The sequence below is a fragment of the Callospermophilus lateralis genome, chromosome 9, assembly GCF_048772815.1.
Source record: "Callospermophilus lateralis isolate mCalLat2 chromosome 9, mCalLat2.hap1, whole genome shotgun sequence".
Lineage (NCBI taxonomy): Eukaryota > Metazoa > Chordata > Mammalia > Rodentia > Sciuridae > Callospermophilus > Callospermophilus lateralis.
In genome coordinates, this window is record NC_135313.1 from 43,001,494 (window position 1) to 43,021,623 (window position 20,130).

A 20,130-nucleotide genomic window follows, 5' to 3' on the forward strand; every position below is an offset into this window, starting at 1 on the left:
GCATCTTACTTTTGCTGAGGCCGGCTTTTTTTAAAAATATTTATTTTTTAGGTGTAGATGGACACAACACAATGCCTTTATTTTTATGTGGTGCTGAAGATCGAACCCGGGCCCCACCAGTGCTAGGCAAGCACTCTACGGCTGAGGGCTGAGCCACAATGCTAGCTGAGGCTGGCTTTGAACTCAAGATCTTCCTCTCTCAGCCTCCTGAGATCCTGGGATTACAGGTGTGTACTACCACAACCAGTTAAGACCAACATTTTTAAGAATTCAAGTTTATTTATAATACCCTAGGTCTTTTTGTGTTTCTAAAATTAAATTTAATGTAAATTAGTCCCAAATAACAAATATCTTATAAATTATCATTATATTTAAATGGGTTCATAATCATTATTCTTGAAAACTTCCCTTTCCTGCTATAGGAACCATTGCTATATACCCAAACATTTACCACATATGTGTATATGTGTGTATGTACACTTTTTATGAAGTCTGTGACATTCAAAGAGAAAAAGACTCTTTAAGTAGAAAGAAATCAAAAGCAAAATCCCAGTTAAGGCCTGACTTATACAGAGGACTCTTAGAAACATACCCCAAAAATGTGAAAAACCTTGGTTAAAAGCTCATGAATCATTAACAGATTAAGGTGAATTAGTTCCACTGAACTGTTTTTCTCTTAACATCTAGATGAGATCTGTTGCATGCTAAGGGAATGAAAGATTAAGACAGGAAATGGGGACAAAGGAAGAAGTAAATTTGAGGACAGAGACTACATTTAAAACTTCTGAAGTAAGCCAGGTTTAGAAGGAGTGTAGCTTGAAGGTATAGTGGCCTGGGAGAAAGGTGCAAAGAAAACCAAAAATAGAATTTGGCTTAGGAAAGGATGAGATTCCAGGAAATGAATTCACACTTCTATCCTAGTCCTACAACCCAGAACTCAAGCTAAAATGATTGAATTTCATGGGTTATTTAATGTTGCAGGAATGGCCTGGGTACTAATTCCTATGTATGTTTCAAGGTCCAAAAGTTTTACCTAGGCATACTTATTAGTAAGCATGCAATAATATTTTAAATCAAGATACTTTGAATTAAATACATGGTTTCTAATGAATTAATGATACTTTGGGAAACTTTGATTCTTTATCTGGGAAAAAAGCCTTAAAGATCCTCACCCTTATGATTGGATAAAAATATTTAATGGGCAAGTTTAAATGCATTTATTGGACTTTAAAAAAGTAAATCTTATTTATTTTGCTACTAGATGATCACAGCATTAATTTAATACCTATAAGCAAAAACTAGCATTTCATATAATGCCTACAAATTCTTCAATCAACCAACAGTCAAACCATTCAACAGGTATTAAAAGCACTCTGGAGATACACTTCATAGGCAATATATATAAATTTTGCCACCTTTTTACAAGTTTCTCTGTAAAAATTAACATGCAAATTGACATGCAGTCTCATAAACACAAAGTATTGAGAAATGACAAACTATTTGAAAGCTTAATGGTATGTTTTAGCTGTGAGAATTCTCACAAGATGAAGATTAATATTTTTTCCCAGCATCAACTTCTGAAATTTCCCACTTGTTCCATTATTAATTTTAAGGGAGTACATTCTACTATTGTATGAGTTATTGAACATGTCAGTTCAGAAAAGAAATTTGCATTTAGTATAACAACTGTACTATTCTTCTTTCTACTACTCAAAAGAAAGGAAGAATCAGGTAAGACATAAATTAAAAACAAAGGTGCTAGCAACCTTATATTACATGCTCAAGTGGGTTTTATTTATTTTGTAATACATTTAATATTACATATTTGCATAGACAAGATGATTACACATTAGCATGATCCTAAACTGTTTGTAAAATGGTCACTTCTTTGAAAGTAACATATATGATGGTTATGTGGTATCCAGAACACAGCTTCATATTGAAAGGTAAATCTTACAGAGATTCTCTTTCCGAAAATGCATCTGAACAACAACAAACACTACAGGCTTATTATAACTGAATACATAAGACGTAAGTTTTAGGACAGAGTCTAAGTCAACAGACTCAAAAACCCAACATACTTCTGTTTCTATCCAAGAGTATCCAAGAGTCTCTTACTTTAAAATTTGAAGTTCAAACAATGAATTCTTCAAAGGTTTCCCTGACCTTATAATTTCTTCAAAGTACCCAGAGTGCAAACCCCCAAAATCTTAATAAGTCAATATGTTCTTAAAGTGTGATTACAAGAAAATATCTAATGTTTTAACTGATTCTCTAAATGATAACAAGAACAAAAATCTATTAACTCTCCAACAATACGGTGGATGTTTTTGATGTAATTTTAGTTTAGCTAAGATTATGCAACTGTATTAATAATTTTTTAAAATAACAAAGTATTTATTAGATGTATTCGATTATACAGACATATAAGTGCACTTCATCACCTGTATCTGCTATAGTAGTCCTAAGGATTTTTGTCATCTGAATTACAACCACAAATTACAGAATGAAATAAAAATCTACAGTACCTTCATGTTTTATTATTAGTGTTATTAATGATGAATTAATGTATAAAAAGAGACCACCACAGCCAGGAAAAACAAAGTATTTTCAAAAGGGATGGCAAACTAGCTTTAGTGAAAGATAGTAATTTTTTTTTTAAATCTTTCAAAGTTTCCTTGAAATTTTCTTTCAAGACCATGTTCTTTCAAGACAAAGTTCCAATATCTAATACCCCAAACAGAAATAAGGAAGGCTGACCTTGCCAGCCAGTCATTTAGAAATTCTCAACTCTATCCTTATTTGCATATTAGCCCCATTTGTCCTATCCAGACAAAATAACCTCTTAAACTTCATGAAAGAACAATTTTAAATGTCTCAAATGATATAAACATGAAAGAAAAAAGGATATACCTTGAATCTAAGAGACACTTTTACTGGAACTCAGATTGGATTGGAAGCAGCTCTTCAGGTCTTCAGGGAGAGAGCCTCCATCCAAAACAGAAAACAAGTCCTCTGCATTCTCTCTCCAATATTTCTTAAAACCCACTGATAATCACAAAAAGTCATAATTGGGAATGTAATACCAAGATAGTTTTCACAAAGTGAAAATCTAAGAAGGCAATTCACTGTATGTACACTTTTCTAACTAAGACATTTTGTATGTGACTGATCTATTTTAAATTCGGTTCCTCTGTTCCTATGCAATCTAATATTCTCTATTAAAACTGCCAAAATATTTTTAAACAAGATCTGAAAACTTCCCTCTCAGCTTCTGATCTTTGCACTCCTTAAGAGTTGCCAGACACGTCACAGGCAAACCAAATGGCAAGTGACAAGTTACTCCAAATTGGCTTTCTCAGATGAAACTGAAAATTAACGGTCACCCCAAAATTTCCCAAGCCTCTGGAATCTTAGGGAACTAGGGGTAATTATATGCAAATCCAAGATTACTCCAAATCACCTGCTGCAAGACTTGGTCTGCACAATCCAAATATGCAAATTTTAAATCCGGCTATACTTTTCTACAAGATCTTCCAACTTAAGTGTCGTTTCATATCTTGTGAACCCTAAGATTGCAGATCACAAATATTTGATATTACTTCAGTATTTCTCACTGATAAAGTCAAAACACTTCTCCATCCAAGACTTCTACGCCCCGCATCGTTTGCAGATTCCTTACTCGGCTTTAGGGGCACACTGAGTCTTTCCCATGCCTGCACTTCGGTGCCAAGTTTCTGAAAGCCTCATCCAAACAAAACTCTCCTTCCGCTTTTAAAAAAGAAAACTACCTTCGGAAGAAGGGGATCAAAAATTAAGACGCTAAGTGCAGCACTTTATAAAGTAAACAAAAAAGAGTCTGCCCCCAGGCGAAGGCGGCTTGAAACTCTGGGGCCCGCGCGCGCACCCACGACGCACCACCCCACACCGACCCACGATGCCCGAGGGCACCGCGAGACGACCCAAGCCCGGTTAGGAGAGTGGACACATGCCCAAGGTTCCTCGCCTCGGTGGGAAAACGCACCAGTCAGGGCTGCTGCCGCGTTCGCCCACCCCGCGCCCCTGCACAGCGTTCCTCAGGATCGCCCACTCAAGCCCGAGGCCGCCTCTCTTTCCGGCGGCGGACGCACAGGGCCAGCTCCCCCAGGACGCCCGCCCTGCGGCCGAACGACCGCGAACGCGTCCCGCACCCGGCCGACCCGAGTTGCGGACGTCGGCTGGGGTACGTACTTGGCCCGCAGCTGCAGCAGTCTTGGCGCGCTCTCCCCCGTGGACAGCTCAGCCCCAACTCCGAAGAGGCAGCCCCCGGCTCTCCCTCAAGCGGCTGCAGCGGCCGGGACGCCCCCGCTCCCATCGAGGGGGGGGAAGGGAAGGTGGTGGGCGCGCTCTCCCTGCTCCCCGCGGCTCGGGCCCGCCGCTGCTGCCCGCCCGCCCGCCCCGACGGCGCTCGCTCCGCCGCGGTGGCGGTGGCGGCGGCTCCTCCGGGCTCGAACGCGCGGGCGGCGGCGGCGGCGGCGCCTCCCCCGCCCTCCCCTCGCGCGCTGCACCCTCCCCCTCCCCCGCCCGCCTCCGCCGCCGCCTCCACCCCCCGCGCGCTGTCACATTGGGAGATTCCGCTCTTGCTACATTCGCCGCTCCGGCTCCCGCCCACGCGCGGCCGAGTGACGCAGATCCAGGCGTGGGCCGCCGCGGGGCGGGGGCGGGGGCGACGGCCGCAGGGGCCGGGACTCGGCCTCTTCCCACCGCCCCCCTCCGCAGAATCCGGAGGGCGGCCCATTCACAGGGCAGCTGGGAGGAACCAAGTGGGCGCCCGGGAGGGGGCGGCTCCCGCCAGTCCCGCTCCGGGCAGTGGCGGGAGGGGGGAGTTGTGGAGAAGGAGGGGGACGGGGGCGGTGAGAAGGAGGGGACGCCGCCTCGGGCCTGCTCTCCAGCTGCGGAGTAGAGCAGAAGGTTTGCGATTCTTTAAAAAATATATATATATATTTTTTAAGTGTGAGATTCCCAATATAGTATTTCAAAGAGCATACCCCGCCAAATCAACATCCCCCAGGAGCCAGACTGAAAAAAAATAAAATAGCGCGCCCCGCCCACACATCTGGGCGCCGGGCTCGCCCCGCCCCCCTCTGGCTTGCAGGAGAGGTGGGCTGGACAGGTGGGCCAGGTGAGGCAGTCGGGCCTGGGTGTTCTGCGGGAAGTTGGCCGCGACCGCGTGGAGGAGGAGAGGCGGCAGGTGCGCGGAGTTGGAAGAACCCGCAGTTTTGAACGAATCTCTGCCTCGCCCTTCTTGTCCCCTCTCCATCACCGCCTTGGCGTTGGGAGAGAAGGGGGAGGGGAGGAAAGGGAACCACCAAGCCAGAGATGCGGTTTGACAACTGTCTTGTCTGGTAACTTTAATTCCAACCTTCTCACCTCTTGAAAACCTGCTGTTTTACTGGTTAGCGTTTTTTGTTTTGTTTTGCTTTTTTATTACCATAGTGTAGGAAAAAAGAAGGTTCCGTTCTGTCTTGGAGTGTGTCAAAATAGAGTTCCTAAGGCACAATACAGAATTTTTGAGTTTGTTTTGCATAAACTTATTTAGCCAAAGAAAATACTCAAGCACCTCCAAAAATGTACTTGAGCTATTGCTAAAATATTTAGAAAACTTTTTAAGTTTTATTTTCCTTTTTTTTTTCAAAAGAATGGAAAAATGAAAGATTTCAAGTTTTAATGTATTCTTGAAGGATTGAGAGCGCTAGTTAATACAAAAGAACTGCCATACAGGTAGAATCCAGTTTCAACATACATATTAAGAATCCAGTTTTATATAGGAGGCATTTCCCACATCCTGGCTGGCCTCCCAGAGTATGCCTACTTTGCTGATGGGGATACAAGGCATTCTTTGAGATGGGAAATTCTTCAAACCACATCTTATGTTGCAGTGATGGATAGGATGATGATAATATTGAAAGAAAAAGACCTTATTAAAGTACAGAACCTGTTGTTTTTTTTTTTTAAACCTGCAAAAATAAGAATGAGTAATGTCATAATGGAATATATATCATTAAAGTTAAATTTCTTCACGTTAGTGACAGGATCTGTCTGGAGTGTTTGAATTGTTATTTCAAATTAGTAAACCTGCTTGCTTCCTCAATTTCTTCTTTAACTGAAGAAATTACTGCTGAACTATTTCTCTTTGTTTTTATAATCCTGAGAGTTTTTTTTTTTTTTTCTTTTCTTTTTCCCTGCTGTAGATTCTGTTCTGCTAAAGAGAAAGTTAACTTAGGTTTTTATGGTACAATAAAGACTAGGCAATTTCTTAGCTGGTTGGGAAAGGTAGAGGTTAATGAATGTTCAGGCAATGAAATCTGCAGAATTCTTCTAATTCCTCTCTGGAATCCTGGTGATTTGCAAACATTGTTGCTTCTGAACAGTTAGAGAAAAAGACCTTTCTTCAGTAAAGATGTACAATTAGTGATTTATGAGTCATGAAATGAGTAGTCTTACCTGCACTGTTGAGCCTTCCACTGGAATTGTTTCCAGAGTTGGAAGAAACGACATTAAATCCAACCTTGAATATGTCTGGCTGAACTTGATGCTGAAAGGAAATGTGTTGGGGCAGATACTCTTTCCTCTGACTTGCAACTGGTTGTTTCAACACTGAAATCTTTCCTTGTTTGTTTTCTGGGCACATTTAGATAGTGTATTCTTCCCACATTAAGAATGGCATTTTGGGCCCACTTTGCTTTGCTTAAATGCCCTGTGGTGCTGGGGGAGTTGGTGGGAGGAAGGAAAATGAAGAAAATATAAAATTTTAAGGTTTTAGGCATCCCGTTCTGTCTGTATGACAACACTAGTCAACATGATTGCTCCAAAGAATCAAGTCATTCACCTGCATATGAGATAATTTGGATGAAGCACTAATTCTTATTTTGCACCTTGCCACTTTTTATCATCCCTAAACACCACCTTCCCCACTCCAACACACGTAGTCTTCCCCCTTCTCAGGCCCTAGTGATTTGTTAAGGAAGATGGAAAAGGTTCACATTCATTCTGTAAGGTAACAATTACATTATGATGCCTGATTCTATGAAGGCCAATGGTAGAAAGATTTCAGGGTTTTAGAATTTTCTTGGAAGCATTTCTGGACAGGTGAAAGAGAATATGGTAACAAAAATAGTTCTTACTCAGACCATTTGGGTATCTTTTGTTAAACATTCATGCAATGGTTTTGGTTACTCCTGATTTGATTTTAAACTGTAAATACCTGTATAAGTTATTCATTTATCCAGTATAGCTTGTTGAGTTCCAGTTAAGTGCTAGGCTTAAGGTTGGGTTTTGGGGACAAAAAGACACATCATGGTTCTCTGTTCCCAGGGCTTTTCTATAAAACAGTGACAATAAAGAAGACAAAAGGAAATGTAAAAGGCAAAGGAAAATGCTCTGTTTCTTTTTACTGCTTTTATTGTTTTTTTTCATATAATACTTATTTTAACTAAAGAATAAGATAATGTTCTTCTCATAAAACTCCTTTAAGTTGAAATCACAATAAAATAAATTTTCTTAAAAATGGAAACATCACACACATTTCATGCTACATTTCAATAAAAACCTAAAGGACACTGGAATGTAATTTCTAACAGGGTAGGTGATTTTATCTATTATGTTATTTTATTCATTGCTGTTATCTCCAATGTCTAGAACAGTAGCTGACACATAGTAGTCAATAAATATTTGTTGAATAACTGAACAAAATGGACAACATGAATTGCCTAGCAAATGGAGTTTTTGTATTTTTTTATGTTCTTGGTATGAATTATATTTCCTAATAGAAGTCTCTAAAATGTGTGGTACATCTACTTCTTACTAAATATATAACATTTCCAATAAAGTTCTGAGAATAGAGTATGTTCAAAAGCAGTATATAAATTGCAGTTTTGCTTTTAGAATATTACTAAAGTAATTCACTTTATGTTTCAAGCACAGATTTATTTTTTTATAATTTAGAAAGGGTAAATAAGTATACCAAGTTTTCAATTTTAACTCCACTTGAGATGTGACCTAAGGAATATATCAAATTATTTGTCATCTGTTATTAATGTATGTTTATTCCTAGGAACACCATTTGGAAATATTATCCCAGGTTTAATTTATTATCTGTAAAGGCAATGGTAATACATAGTTCCTTCTGATGGCTTAAACAAATATTACTAGTACAGTTTCAAATTTTGAAACTAGATTTTTAAACATTGGAAGGCCTTTTCCCAGGTTATGGTAGGTTTTGTTTTCACCGTATAGATATGGATTTAGGAGAAGCTTATTTTACAGTTTTGTTTCTAATTTTAACCAATACTGTAGAATTTGTCATGGTGTACAACCAAATATGATATTATTTATCCTCTCAGAAAACCAAATTTTCCCTCTTGAATTTAAAAATTGGAGTGAAAGAATAATATTTTTTAAGACCTTCTGAATGAGAGTTGAAATTGATAAGAAAATATAATGTGTTCCATTGAAAATAGACAATCAGTGCATATAATACACCTTTGAAAACAAGACTGGTCAATATTAAATGAACAGTGCTCCTCCTTTTTTTCTTCTAATGGCCCTCCCAAAGCATGGGAAACATGCTGAGATGATTCAAGATAGAAATGGATGGTGGCATTAAATAGCACTAGATCACATACTGAGCAAGTTATTCCCTTTTAAGTTCTGTTTCAATCCTTCTAAAGGAAGAAATATAGTTGGTGCCAGTATGTCTCTAATCCCTCTAACACGTACTGAATTCTTCTTTTTTTAAACAGGGAGAACAAGCTTCTCTGCTCAAGGCTTCAGTATACAGCTAGAACTTAATAGCTTTGTTTTCTTTGTATTTGCTTTTATGGTTTTCTTCTATTGAAGCAAGTGAGATTAATTACATACTTAGAATAATGATATCAAAATATCTTTTAAATAGATTTATTTAAGTAAAATAAACATGAATGTTTAAAAGAAAACTACTAAGGTGGGAATGTAAATTAGTAGAGCCATTATGCAAAGCACTGTAAAAATTTTTCAAAAAATTATAAATGCAACAACATATGATCTAGCAATCCCACTACTGTGTATATATTTGAAGGAAATGAAATCAGTAGAAGAGAGATCTGTACTTCCGAGTTTATTGCAGCATTATTTTCAGCAGCCATGATATAGAATCAACTTAAATGTCCAGTGGATGGATGGATGGTAGATGGATAGATAAAGAAAATATAGTCTATATACAATAGAATACTATTCAGCCTTTAAAAAGATAAAAATCCTGTCATTTGCAAGAATATTGATGAACCTGTAGAACATTAAGTGAAATAAGCCAGGCACAGAATGACAAATACCACATGATTTTGCTCATGTGGAATCTAAAAGATTTGATCTTATAGAAATGGAGAGTAGAATGGTGGTTTATAGGGACTGGGATGTTTGGGGGTTGAGGGGTGAAATGATGTGGGTTAAAGGATATAAACTTTCAGTTAGGAATAAGTCTGATATTCTCTTATTTTGTAGTTTTAAGATCAAGTTTGCACAACTGGTGACTATAATTAACATTATAATGTATTCTTGAAAAACAAGAGTAGATTTAGGGTTCTTGCTACAAAAATGATAACCATGTGTGGATAATACATATGTCAATTAGCTAGATTTGATCATTATATAATGTAAACATTGTACTTGAAACACATATTATTACCCCCATCATCATCTCTAATAGCTGTCAGGAAACTGAAATACAGGCTACTGAAATTCTGTCAAAGTCACAGGGGAGAGCCAGGGTATAAGACCAAGCACTCTGTCCCAAAGCATGTGTGTCAGCTATTATGCCAGTGGGTCTGAAAATGTCAGTGCTGGATGTTTTAGAAACACTGTCTCACATTTTTCTCCTGTCTTTGAAGGTCCAGACGCACCTTTCCTGGCCACCATGTCCCTCAAGATGTTCTTTTCCTTATTCCTATTGTTACTAACTTTTGTGCCACAAGGAAGCTCATAGTTATTTATGCATCTTTAGTTGCTTCATTGGTGTTCAGCTTCCTAAATATAGTGTAAATCCTTTGGGAAGAACTATGTTCTGTCTTATACTCTTGAATTCAGTGAACACATATTTAACAGAATTTTTAAAGAATTATCATTAAAAATATATTAATGAGTCACCAGGTGTGGTGGCACATGCCTATAATCCCAGCACTCTTGGGAGGCTGAGGCAGGAGAATCACGGATTCAAAGCCAGCCTCAGCAACTTAGTGAGACCCTGTCTCAAAATAAAATATTAAAAAGGGTTGGGGATGTGGCTCAGTGGGTAAGGGCCTCTGGATTCAATCCCCAGTACAAAAAAAAAATGTATATATGTATATGATTAGTTCATTTGCAAAAATAAACTCTTTCTAAAAAAACATTTACATGTAGTGAAACTAAAAAGTTAATAAGAAAGAAAAATGTACAAAGTAGTGGTTCTGACATTTGAGTGAAAGTTTCACTGAGTAGCATTAATTTTTTCCTTCATAAAGATTTCTTGCTTTACAATGCTTTGGTGATTTAAAACAAAAGAAAGTATAACTGATTTAAAAGTTTCTTAGAAGAGAGAAAGAATAACATGGCTTATGACCTACAAGCTCTAAGATACAATATAATTCTATCACCACATTCTTTTTTTATTGCCTTAGAACAATTCTGTACTTAACAAATTTTCCACTCTGTGTGGTGATGGCCCTACAATTAACTGAGTCATGTTAAATATTCATATTACCAGAAATATAATTAAAATTTCCCTCATTTTGTAGTATGAAGTGTAAACTTTGAAATTGTAGATAAAATAGATTTTTAAGTGTATAGAAATTTTTATATCTTTTAACTGTATGAAGATTAAAAACATTTCTTAGAGATAAATTAATTGGAATATGTAATAATTATTTCAAGAGCAAAGACTTTAAAAATAGCTGCACTTCTAAAAAAGTCAAGCAAATTGCTATACATTGCATGTTATTACAGATGCTGTACAATTTTAGGATATAAAAGATCATAAAGTTCACCTAGTTCAATCTTTTTATTTTCAAAGTATGTTTACTTTGCAGAAATTCAATGTGCAACTTGGTTAGTTTCCAGTAATTATATGTAAATTGATAATTTTGAACTGATAATGTAGTCCTTATTAGAAGAAGAAAAAGCAACAAATGAAATGGTAGATTCCCAGGAGAACCACAGATACTTATAAAATGATGGAGGAAATAGTCTATTATAAATAGACTTTGGGGAAACTACATAGGATCTTAGAAGTCATCTAACTTAGGAATTTATACTAAACACTGATAATATGAAGAGCAGAAAAGTATAATATTAGGCAGTAAGTACAACCAAATATTTAATTGTCACAATAAATTACACAACAGTGACTAGGAGCACTTTTAAAGGACAATGCACATATTCTATAATAAGAGATCTTAAACTACTGAAATAAAGGAATATCAAACATGATTCTGTTCACATACCATTGTGAAGTTATATTATTACAGTTTGAATTATACAGTTGTGCTTATCCAATTTGCACACCATGACTCCCACTTGCCCGGTATGTAGTAGTAAAAATTTTAAGGACTCAGATTTCTTCATTTTCTATCTATTGCTATATTGCTTCATTTCCTACTGTAACAACAATCTCTCATAATGGCAAAAAGAGAGTTTTTCCCAACTAGAAAGTACATTCATGAAATACAATATTACAGATCACCTTGGTGTTGGTAAGGTTAGGGGCTTTTAACTGCTGATAAAAAGTAACCAACCTTTAGAACAACAGTTTGGCAAAGCAAACAAGCATTTCAAAGTGTTAATAGGATTTGACCAAACATTCACTTCTAGGATATTATACAATTTATAAACATTAAAGAGAATATCTACCATACATTATTTATAAATTTAAAACATGAAAACATTCAAAATAATGAATTGGTTAAACCAGTTATATCACATCTATCTGGTAGAAAATATTCAATTAATATAAATTGATATTAAATAATATTATAGTGAAAACTAGAAATAGATCAAAAGAAGCCTATAATATCTTTACCTAAATAAACATGGAAGGAAATTAAATTCACCAAATGTTAGCAGTAATTTTCTCTGAGTGATAGCGTTATAGATCATTTTTGTTTTCTTCTTTATATTTTTTCAATTTTTCAAAATTTCAACAATAAATATGCATTACCTTCAAAATGGGGAAACATTAAATGTTTACTTTAACAAAGATCCTGCTTCAAAAGCAGTTCACAATGAACTAAAAATGAAAACAAAATTGAGGCTGGGGTTGTAGCTTAGTGATATAGTGCTTGCCTAGCACATGTGAGGCACTGGATTCCATCCTTAGCACCATATATATATAAAATAAAGGTATTGTGTCCATCTACAATTAAAAAATATTTTTTTAAAAAATTATACTGTATTTATCCACAATATTGAATATTGAAGAGGAAAACAAACATCGGGAGCTTACCCAACAAGTGTGTGTTGAGTACTTAGTATATATTCTACCTATGTAACTACTTGTCTTAAAGAGTCTACCGTGTGTCATATACATATATATGTGTATATCGTGCTTGAACTGCTCTAATCTGATGCCATAGTCTTTCCTGATTCATCATTCAAGCATGTATCTGTTTGTATTCCTTCTTGAGTATCCTCCTACTCCAGGAACCTATGCACTCCCAGGGCTGTTACAGTTCATAAAATGATGTTCACTGGGTGTTCATACCCAGTGACAGAATTGGCCTCTAGGCAAGCTCCTGATGCCTCTATTTCTTGCCCTGTTTGGCTGCACCAAAGTGGAACCTGTCTATAAGCCACTGTGTTTCTTTAGGGGAAAACAGAGGAGCCCGTTTCCTCCAAAACTGCAGCTTGTAGGCTTAGCATTCATTTCACAAATACAAACATCTCCCACCCAAGAGTGCTGGCTCCAGCCCAACCTTGGTCATCTCCAGACCCAAAGCCACCTCCCCCTATCCCAGGAATCAAACCCCAGTGATGACTCTCTTTCAGACTTTCACAATAGAAAGGGTTTGAATTTATTGACTACTTATTTATATATTGTAGTTTTTATAGTATCTTTTGGGACTTTAATCAATTTCAAGATTTTCCTCCTATTTCTGTCCTTCCAACCTCTCAGTCTGCCCAACAGTGAGTTCATTTGCGTCAAGGACTGTCAACACTGCTGCAAAGTTTCCCGTGGCTAGCTGCCCAGATGCTTATGATCAGATCCTCTGAGCACCCAGGCAGTTACACAAGGCCCCTCTGTGTGGCTCATTGTCGCCCTCCACTCCTACTCACACATACTATGGATGGGTAGGAGTTTTGATGCTAGGGTCAAAGAAATAGGCAGGTTATTGACTTATAAGATGGCATTTCTCAGGCAAGAATGGACACTCAGAGAAGCAGGTGCAGGCAATGAACACAATTACAGGCAAGAAAAGATGAAAAAACTAGAATAGTCCATGCAGTCTATACAGCACAGTGATCTGACAACTGGGAGTCCTCTGGGCACGGAGGGGGAGGGCTCTGTGGTGCTGCCTGGAGCACTCCTACATGCTTCCTCCTGCAGGGCTCTGGCAGGGCTCTGGGCAACATTGCTAGCTCTTTCCTCCCCCTTCTACAATGTTCCATCCCTCTTCCTTCACTTGCTTTTACCTCTTTTTACAGGCACCTAGTGTGCTCCTGATGTCTTTTGAGTTTGTTTCCTGACAAGGAAGAACATAATCTGATCCAAATATTCCTAGAGGTGTTAGGATTGCAGTGTGATTCTTTTCCAAAGACGTTTCTACCTGGAGATTTCACTAGTTCGACAATTAAGCATTAGTTAAGGGAGACACACTAAGCCTGTATGCATACACAAGAGAATTACAAAAGAAAAAAAAATTATCTGCCTTAATTCCTGGTCTGGAAAGGGAAATAAGCACATAAATGAGCAGTTGCACACATTAATGATACTCATTAAAAAAAAAAAAAAAAAAGTAACGGTTCTTTGTTGGGTGGGGCAGAAGGGTGAATTTCATAAGGTCTTACAAGAGAGACACAATTGAACAGCTCTTGAAGGATGGATTTAATAGAAAGACTCAGGAAGTGCAGGCACTGCTTAGCAAGTACAGAAGCACAAATGCAGTGAAACAGCATGAGCAGTGAATTAAGGAGATAGTTACAAAGTGAAACTTGACTGGTTCAAAATGACTTGAGAATGAGATGTGACGAGGGCAGAAGATGAGAGGGCAGAAGATGAGGTTGCAAAGACCAAATTATTCAAGGACCTCATCTGACACGCTAAGAGTGTGGACTTTATGTTGTTGCTGTAATTCTCATCTTTTTGGTTTTTCCCCATTTTTTTTCCAGTTGTCAATGGACCTTTATTTTATTCATTTATTTATATGTGGTGCTGAGAATCAAACCCAGTGCCTAACATGTGTGAGACAAGCACTCTACCACTGAGCCACAAACCCAGCCCCTGTAGTTCTCATCTTCCGTGGGGCGGGAGTGGGGGGGTTGGGGGGGCGTGGAAAGCAGCATGCTGGGAGCATCAGACAGGAGAGTACTGTTAAGGAAGAGGGAGGTGAATGGAAGGGAATCTTCTGACATGCTAGCAAGGCTTCCCTTCTTTATTCTGGGCCATAGTTATGTGGATTTTCACTTTGTAATAATGCACTGAATTGTACATTTATGTTTTCTATACTTGTTGTGTGCTGTACTTCTCAATTGTTAGAAAAAAACAAAGGAAACATCAAGCTGGGTTATCTGGTGAAAATGAAGATTTTAGGGCTTCACTTTCAGACTAGTGATTGAGAAAGCCTTCAGTGGAACTCAGGAATCTTCATTTTTTAAAACAATTACCTTAAGGGATCTGAAGCCAGCAGACTCCCTAGGCCACACCTTGAGGATACTGTTAGGGTTTTTAGTGCTCCAAAAAGATGTAAACAAGATGTTATAAACAGAGATTTGCCTCTCTAAATATGGCAGAGTAAAGGGAAAGGATGAAGTTGAGAATGGCCTTCATCTTATAGCCTATTAGTACTAGCAGGTCTGCGTCCCATTCTTTTTTGTACTTTTGAAAAAGATGAGGTGAATAATGTACTACTGACTTTTCAGTACTAAATGTATTTGTAGAAATGTGTTTTCTCTTGGAGTTTTCTTAAATATGAACAGTTTTTAACCCTAGCACATTAACTTCTAATGGTCAAATTTAAGCATGGAATAAGTCTCTAGATATTCTGGGGCAGGGAACAACTTTCTAGAATTTTTTAAATGAGTGCATTTTCAGCCTGTGAGTAATAGTAGTTCTGCTACTGATCCACTATCATTATGACATGTTCTTAGTGATGATTGATTTGCATAGATGGAGCTAAATTATTTTTCTGGTGCCTCTGTATAATCACAGGATATTTTTGTGACATAAAGCATCCAACATGGTACTCTTCCAAACCCTAATCCCTATGAAAAAGTAAGACAAATTGTGTGCAGAGTTGTTTTTCCTCTTGTGATGACAGTGTTGGAAGTAGAAAGGGGAAACCTTATTTGGACTTAAATAGAAGATGAAAAAGTCCAAAAATATGACATAAATTTGCACATTTTTTCCTCATAATCAAAGTACTGAAGATATGCCATAAGATTTTTTTTCAGTTGCCACAATTATTACTTCTCTCAAAGTGCTTCTATTTATCACATCAACAAAAATTTTAAAGACTGACATCAAAGTGTTGGCTAAGATTAAGAACACTGGAACTCATACTCCTGGTAAAAGTATAAATTGGTGAAAACACTTTGGAGTGCAATTTGGCAATAGTCAAGTTAAAGGTATATATACTCTTTGACTCAGACTGTAATCCTAGATATATTTTCTAGGAAGTTCTCTTGCCTATGCCCAAGGAGATATATACAAAAATATTCACAGCAACGTTGATTACTCTGGTAAAATATTGGGAGCAACCTCTATTAAAGCAACAGAATTCATGAATAAATTGTGAAATATAAATGAATACAGCCATGAAAATGAATGAAGTAGATCTATGTATCTACATGGGAAAATATCACAAATATTACCTTAATTTAAAAAATCAACTTGCTGATGAATGTGTAGAATATATTTACATCAGCTTAAAACTTGTAAATACTCTAATTGTGTGGGAAGCTATCTTGCTGCAATGGTAGCCTGTAGCATACTAACAGACAAGTTATTCAAGAGATCATAGAACAGAAAGGCTCATGGACCAAAACAAGATAAATCACATGGCTAGTTAAATCAATCAGAGACTATGGGGTAGGTTAACTGATTGAAGATCTGGTATTGGGAGGATAGAAAAATGACTCTATGTGAATCCATGGTCACATCCCCCCATCTTTCCCTCCCTCTTTCCCTCCCTCCCACATCAGCCTACTTTATTGAGGGTATGCTCACAAGGATCAGAATTGAGATTTAAGCAAAGTAACCTAACAGGCAGAAGGTGCTTGTGTCAAAACACATGCTTGCTCTACAGTTCTCTGAGCAAGTGCACCTGACTGATAGCTGGAGCTTAACAATTAGCCTCATGAGCAACCATGGGTTTTATTTACATTCCTGTGCAGAAGATTCATTCCTCATGTGAGGAACCCATGGCTGGCCAAATTAAGACCTTGAAAATAGCGAATATTTCCTTTGCCTTAAGTATCTTCAGTGCGTCATGAAAATTTGATGATTCAGGCCTTGTGTATATTTAGTGTATCATGACTATTAGATGTTCCTTGCGCTTTCCATTTCTTTCTTCTTATGTTCCTTATACAAATGCTCCACTCTATATATGTCTAACATGTCCCACAGGTTACTAACTTGTTCTCATTTAACATATTTTACAAATTTTGCCTGTCTTTGTATGCCACTTCCTTGGATTCTTAGTTTCATTTCTCTCCCTGTGTTAATTTCTCTGATTTTCTGTAGCAGAATTGAATATTCTTAAATAACTCAGCAAAAATACATTATAAATAAGTTATAGTTTGAATATGTAGTATTCCCCAGAGACTCATGTGTTGAAGGCTTGGTCACCCACAGTGTACAGAGGTGGGGCTTTTAGGAAATGATTACATCATGAGGGCTTAACCTTCACCGGTGATTTAATTCACTTTTTGAATTAATAATTTGAATGGACTATTGGAACATGGTAGAAACTATACAGGGTATGGCTTAGTTGAAGGGAGTGAGTCAAGAGTATGTCCCCAAGGACTCACTTCTTTGCTTTCCAGCTGCCTTCAAGTGAACATAATTCTTCTGCCACAGTCTTCTACCTAGACTTCTGTCTTGCCTCAGGCCCATAGCAATGGAGCTGGCAGAACATGGACTAAAACTGTTAAGCCAAAATAAATCTTTTCTCTTATAAGGTGTTTATGTCAGGCATTTTGGTCACAGCAACAAAAAGCTAACACAAAATACATGTGTAATGTCGTCAAATAAATGCTTGAGAAGAGTTCAAGATTTTCTTAACTATGACATAGATGTAAAGGGATGCTTTCAGGATGGGGTACATAGACCTTTAATTATATGAATAAAGAATTTTTTTTTGTTTTTGGGTTTTTTATTATATTATTTCTTAATATGAATGGTGGATATGTATTTATATTATTCTTTATAAGTTTTGTCACCAGAAATTTTTCAAATTAAATTTAAGTTTGAAATTATAAATGTAGTACATGGAATCTTATATGTAATAGATATATGATTATTTATAAACCCTGTTCTTTATTTTAGGGGGGTTACTGGGGATTGAACCCAGGGGCACTCAACCATTGAGCCAAAATAAAATATTTTGTATTTTATTTAGGGACATGGTCTCACTGCCTTGTTTAGTACCTTGCTTTTGCTGAGACTGGCTTTGAACTCAAGACCCTCCTGACTCAGCCTTCTGAGATGTTGGGATTACAGGGATGCGCCACTGTGCCCAGCATATTTATAAACCCTTTTCTGAATGCCAAATTAACTTTAAAACACATCGGTTATGTTCTTTAATATATAATCAATACAAAATTAGTAAAGTATTAATATAGATATTTCAACACACAAATCTCATAAAGCCACTTGATAATATAACTGGTTTCTGACATTGTCTAAGTTTTGTTTCTTGGATCAAAAAGGACTTTGCTATATTGTCAACATAGAAAGCTCAATCAAAAATTCAACATGACTATTTCAAAGTTAATGTGATCCTGTAAGACCTATTCCACACAACCAGCAGAAAGAAGTTAGGTTGTTTGATCGGTCAGCTAGTTTCTAATATATCTCATCTGGTTGAATATGTAAGCATCAGAAGACACTGCTGCCTCCTCATCTAGAACTCTGAAGCTCTGGTCCAACATCATCAAAAGAATGCAAGCAAGCCCATTATGTCTTAAAAATTCTTGAAATTTTTGTAGCTGATGCTCATGCTTGACTTCCTGAAACATTAAATAAATAATATTATCATTTCTTAATCAACTCTGAGTTTATATGGAGAGTAACATAAGATGGTTGAATTATTTTAGGGTAGCTTCCCCAAGAGGTTGAAAGTTTCTAGGAAGCAGGGGCTGTCTTCATGGCTTTCAAGACTTCACTTGACCTTCAACTTTAACGTTTAGCAAAGAATATAGCAGCTACCCTATAGGTATTTGGTGAATTGTTTTTTGAGGAGATAGCAGGGTCAGAAGTACAACCAATAACCATGTGTGTACCATTCTGGACTAAAAACAGCTTCCATTATTTGGATATTATTATCTGATTACTTCTGGTTCTTAATTATAGTTCAGATTCTTGGATATATACACTCGATGAAAGGATTATGACTGTGTCATGTGGTTAGAAACCTTGTGGAGTCACTGTCTTAGGAAAGAACTTTCCTTGCACATAAGAGAAGGGAATTTAAGACTAGGGTAGGAAGCTGCCCAATCCTGGAAGCTAGAAGCACAAGTCAGGAAGCCAGGAACCTTGCTCTTTCGGCTTCCTATAGTTTCTCAGTAGATTTATTTTTCTTTCCCTTTTTCACTGCCTGCAAGATCTGCAGAGGTGTTTTCATTGCCCCAGGGCACACAACCCCAAACACTGTCAATCCGCAGCTGGAAGTATGTATCACCAGGACAGACTGAAATAAGCATTTCCTATTTACCATCTTCCCATAGAGATTCAGATGGCGCAATTTAGGCCAAGGGATACTCTTCACTCAATAGTGTAACAGACTGGAGTAGAATAGCAGGCCTTCCAGAACGGAAGTGCATGCAACATCCACATTTTCTAAGGGAAAACGGATGTCGCATGCACTGCTAATTTAAAGCCCATTATACTGTTGGGCTCTACATTCTCACAAGTTTCAGAGATTTTTTTTTCCTTGGAGGAAGACTAAGCCATATCGGGTGTCCTCCCTCAGGCTTATGTTATCTCTGGGCACCTGGAATCCTTCTCATTGACCTCTGCTTCTAGAGGAGGACTCTGAACAGATGTCCCAGCAGATCAGACTGACAGCTGGACCCAATGTCCTCTCCAAGCCGTTCTGGATGGTAAAGCATTAAGCGTCTAAAACTGGTAAACAATCTGCAGAAAATCGGAGTACAAGGAGGCAATCCAGAATCACTCAGCTCTAAAACATTGCGGTTCTATGATCAGGAACACGAGGCGGCACCATGGACCCAGAGGCAACTGCGCAGCTGCCAGGAAAGCAGCTGGTGTGGCTCTTGAGGGCTGCTGGCTGCCGGGAGGCTCTGGGAGGCGGCGGAGGAAGAGCGCTGCGCGGGCGGGGGCGGCACGGCCCTGCTCCCGCAGTCTGTTGCGCTCTGCTTATTAGCTTGGCACACAAATTGAAACATGTACGTCTAAATCTATTTCTGGCTTTTAAATGTGTGAAGGAAACACATAACTTTATTATTTTATTTTTGTAAAGTTAAAGGCAGAGACAGATGCCCCTAAAGCGTATGCATTCTTTAAGAAGTTCCTATTTGGTGGTGCATCTTGGAAGCAAAAATCAAGGACAAATAGGTCATCTCCTCTGTCTTCCGGAGGAATCTTGGTGCTAGGAAAAAAAAAATGCACTGATAACTACTGGAGATGAGAGTAATAGCATCAGGAAAGATGTCAAAAAGGAAAAAAAAAAAAGAAAAGAAAAGAAAAAG

The 20,130-nt window shown here is 37.9% G+C and overlaps 1 protein-coding gene across 3 annotated transcripts in view; it reads right to left on the reverse strand.

Annotated features, from left to right (window-relative positions):
- Nab1 (NGFI-A binding protein 1) overlaps positions 1–4,495 on the reverse strand; it is a 48,374-nt gene extending 43,879 nt beyond the window's left edge. For 2 of the 3 annotated variants that reach the window (XM_076865947.2, XM_076865945.2), the window contains exon 1: positions 4,231–4,495. The gene's annotated coding sequence lies outside the window, so the exon portion shown is untranslated. Of the gene's footprint in view, positions 1–2,913; positions 3,049–4,230 lie in introns of all 3 variants that reach the window. The other variant, XM_076865946.2, reaches the window with a different exon arrangement.
- Between the last annotated feature and the right edge of the window lie 15,635 nt (positions 4,496–20,130).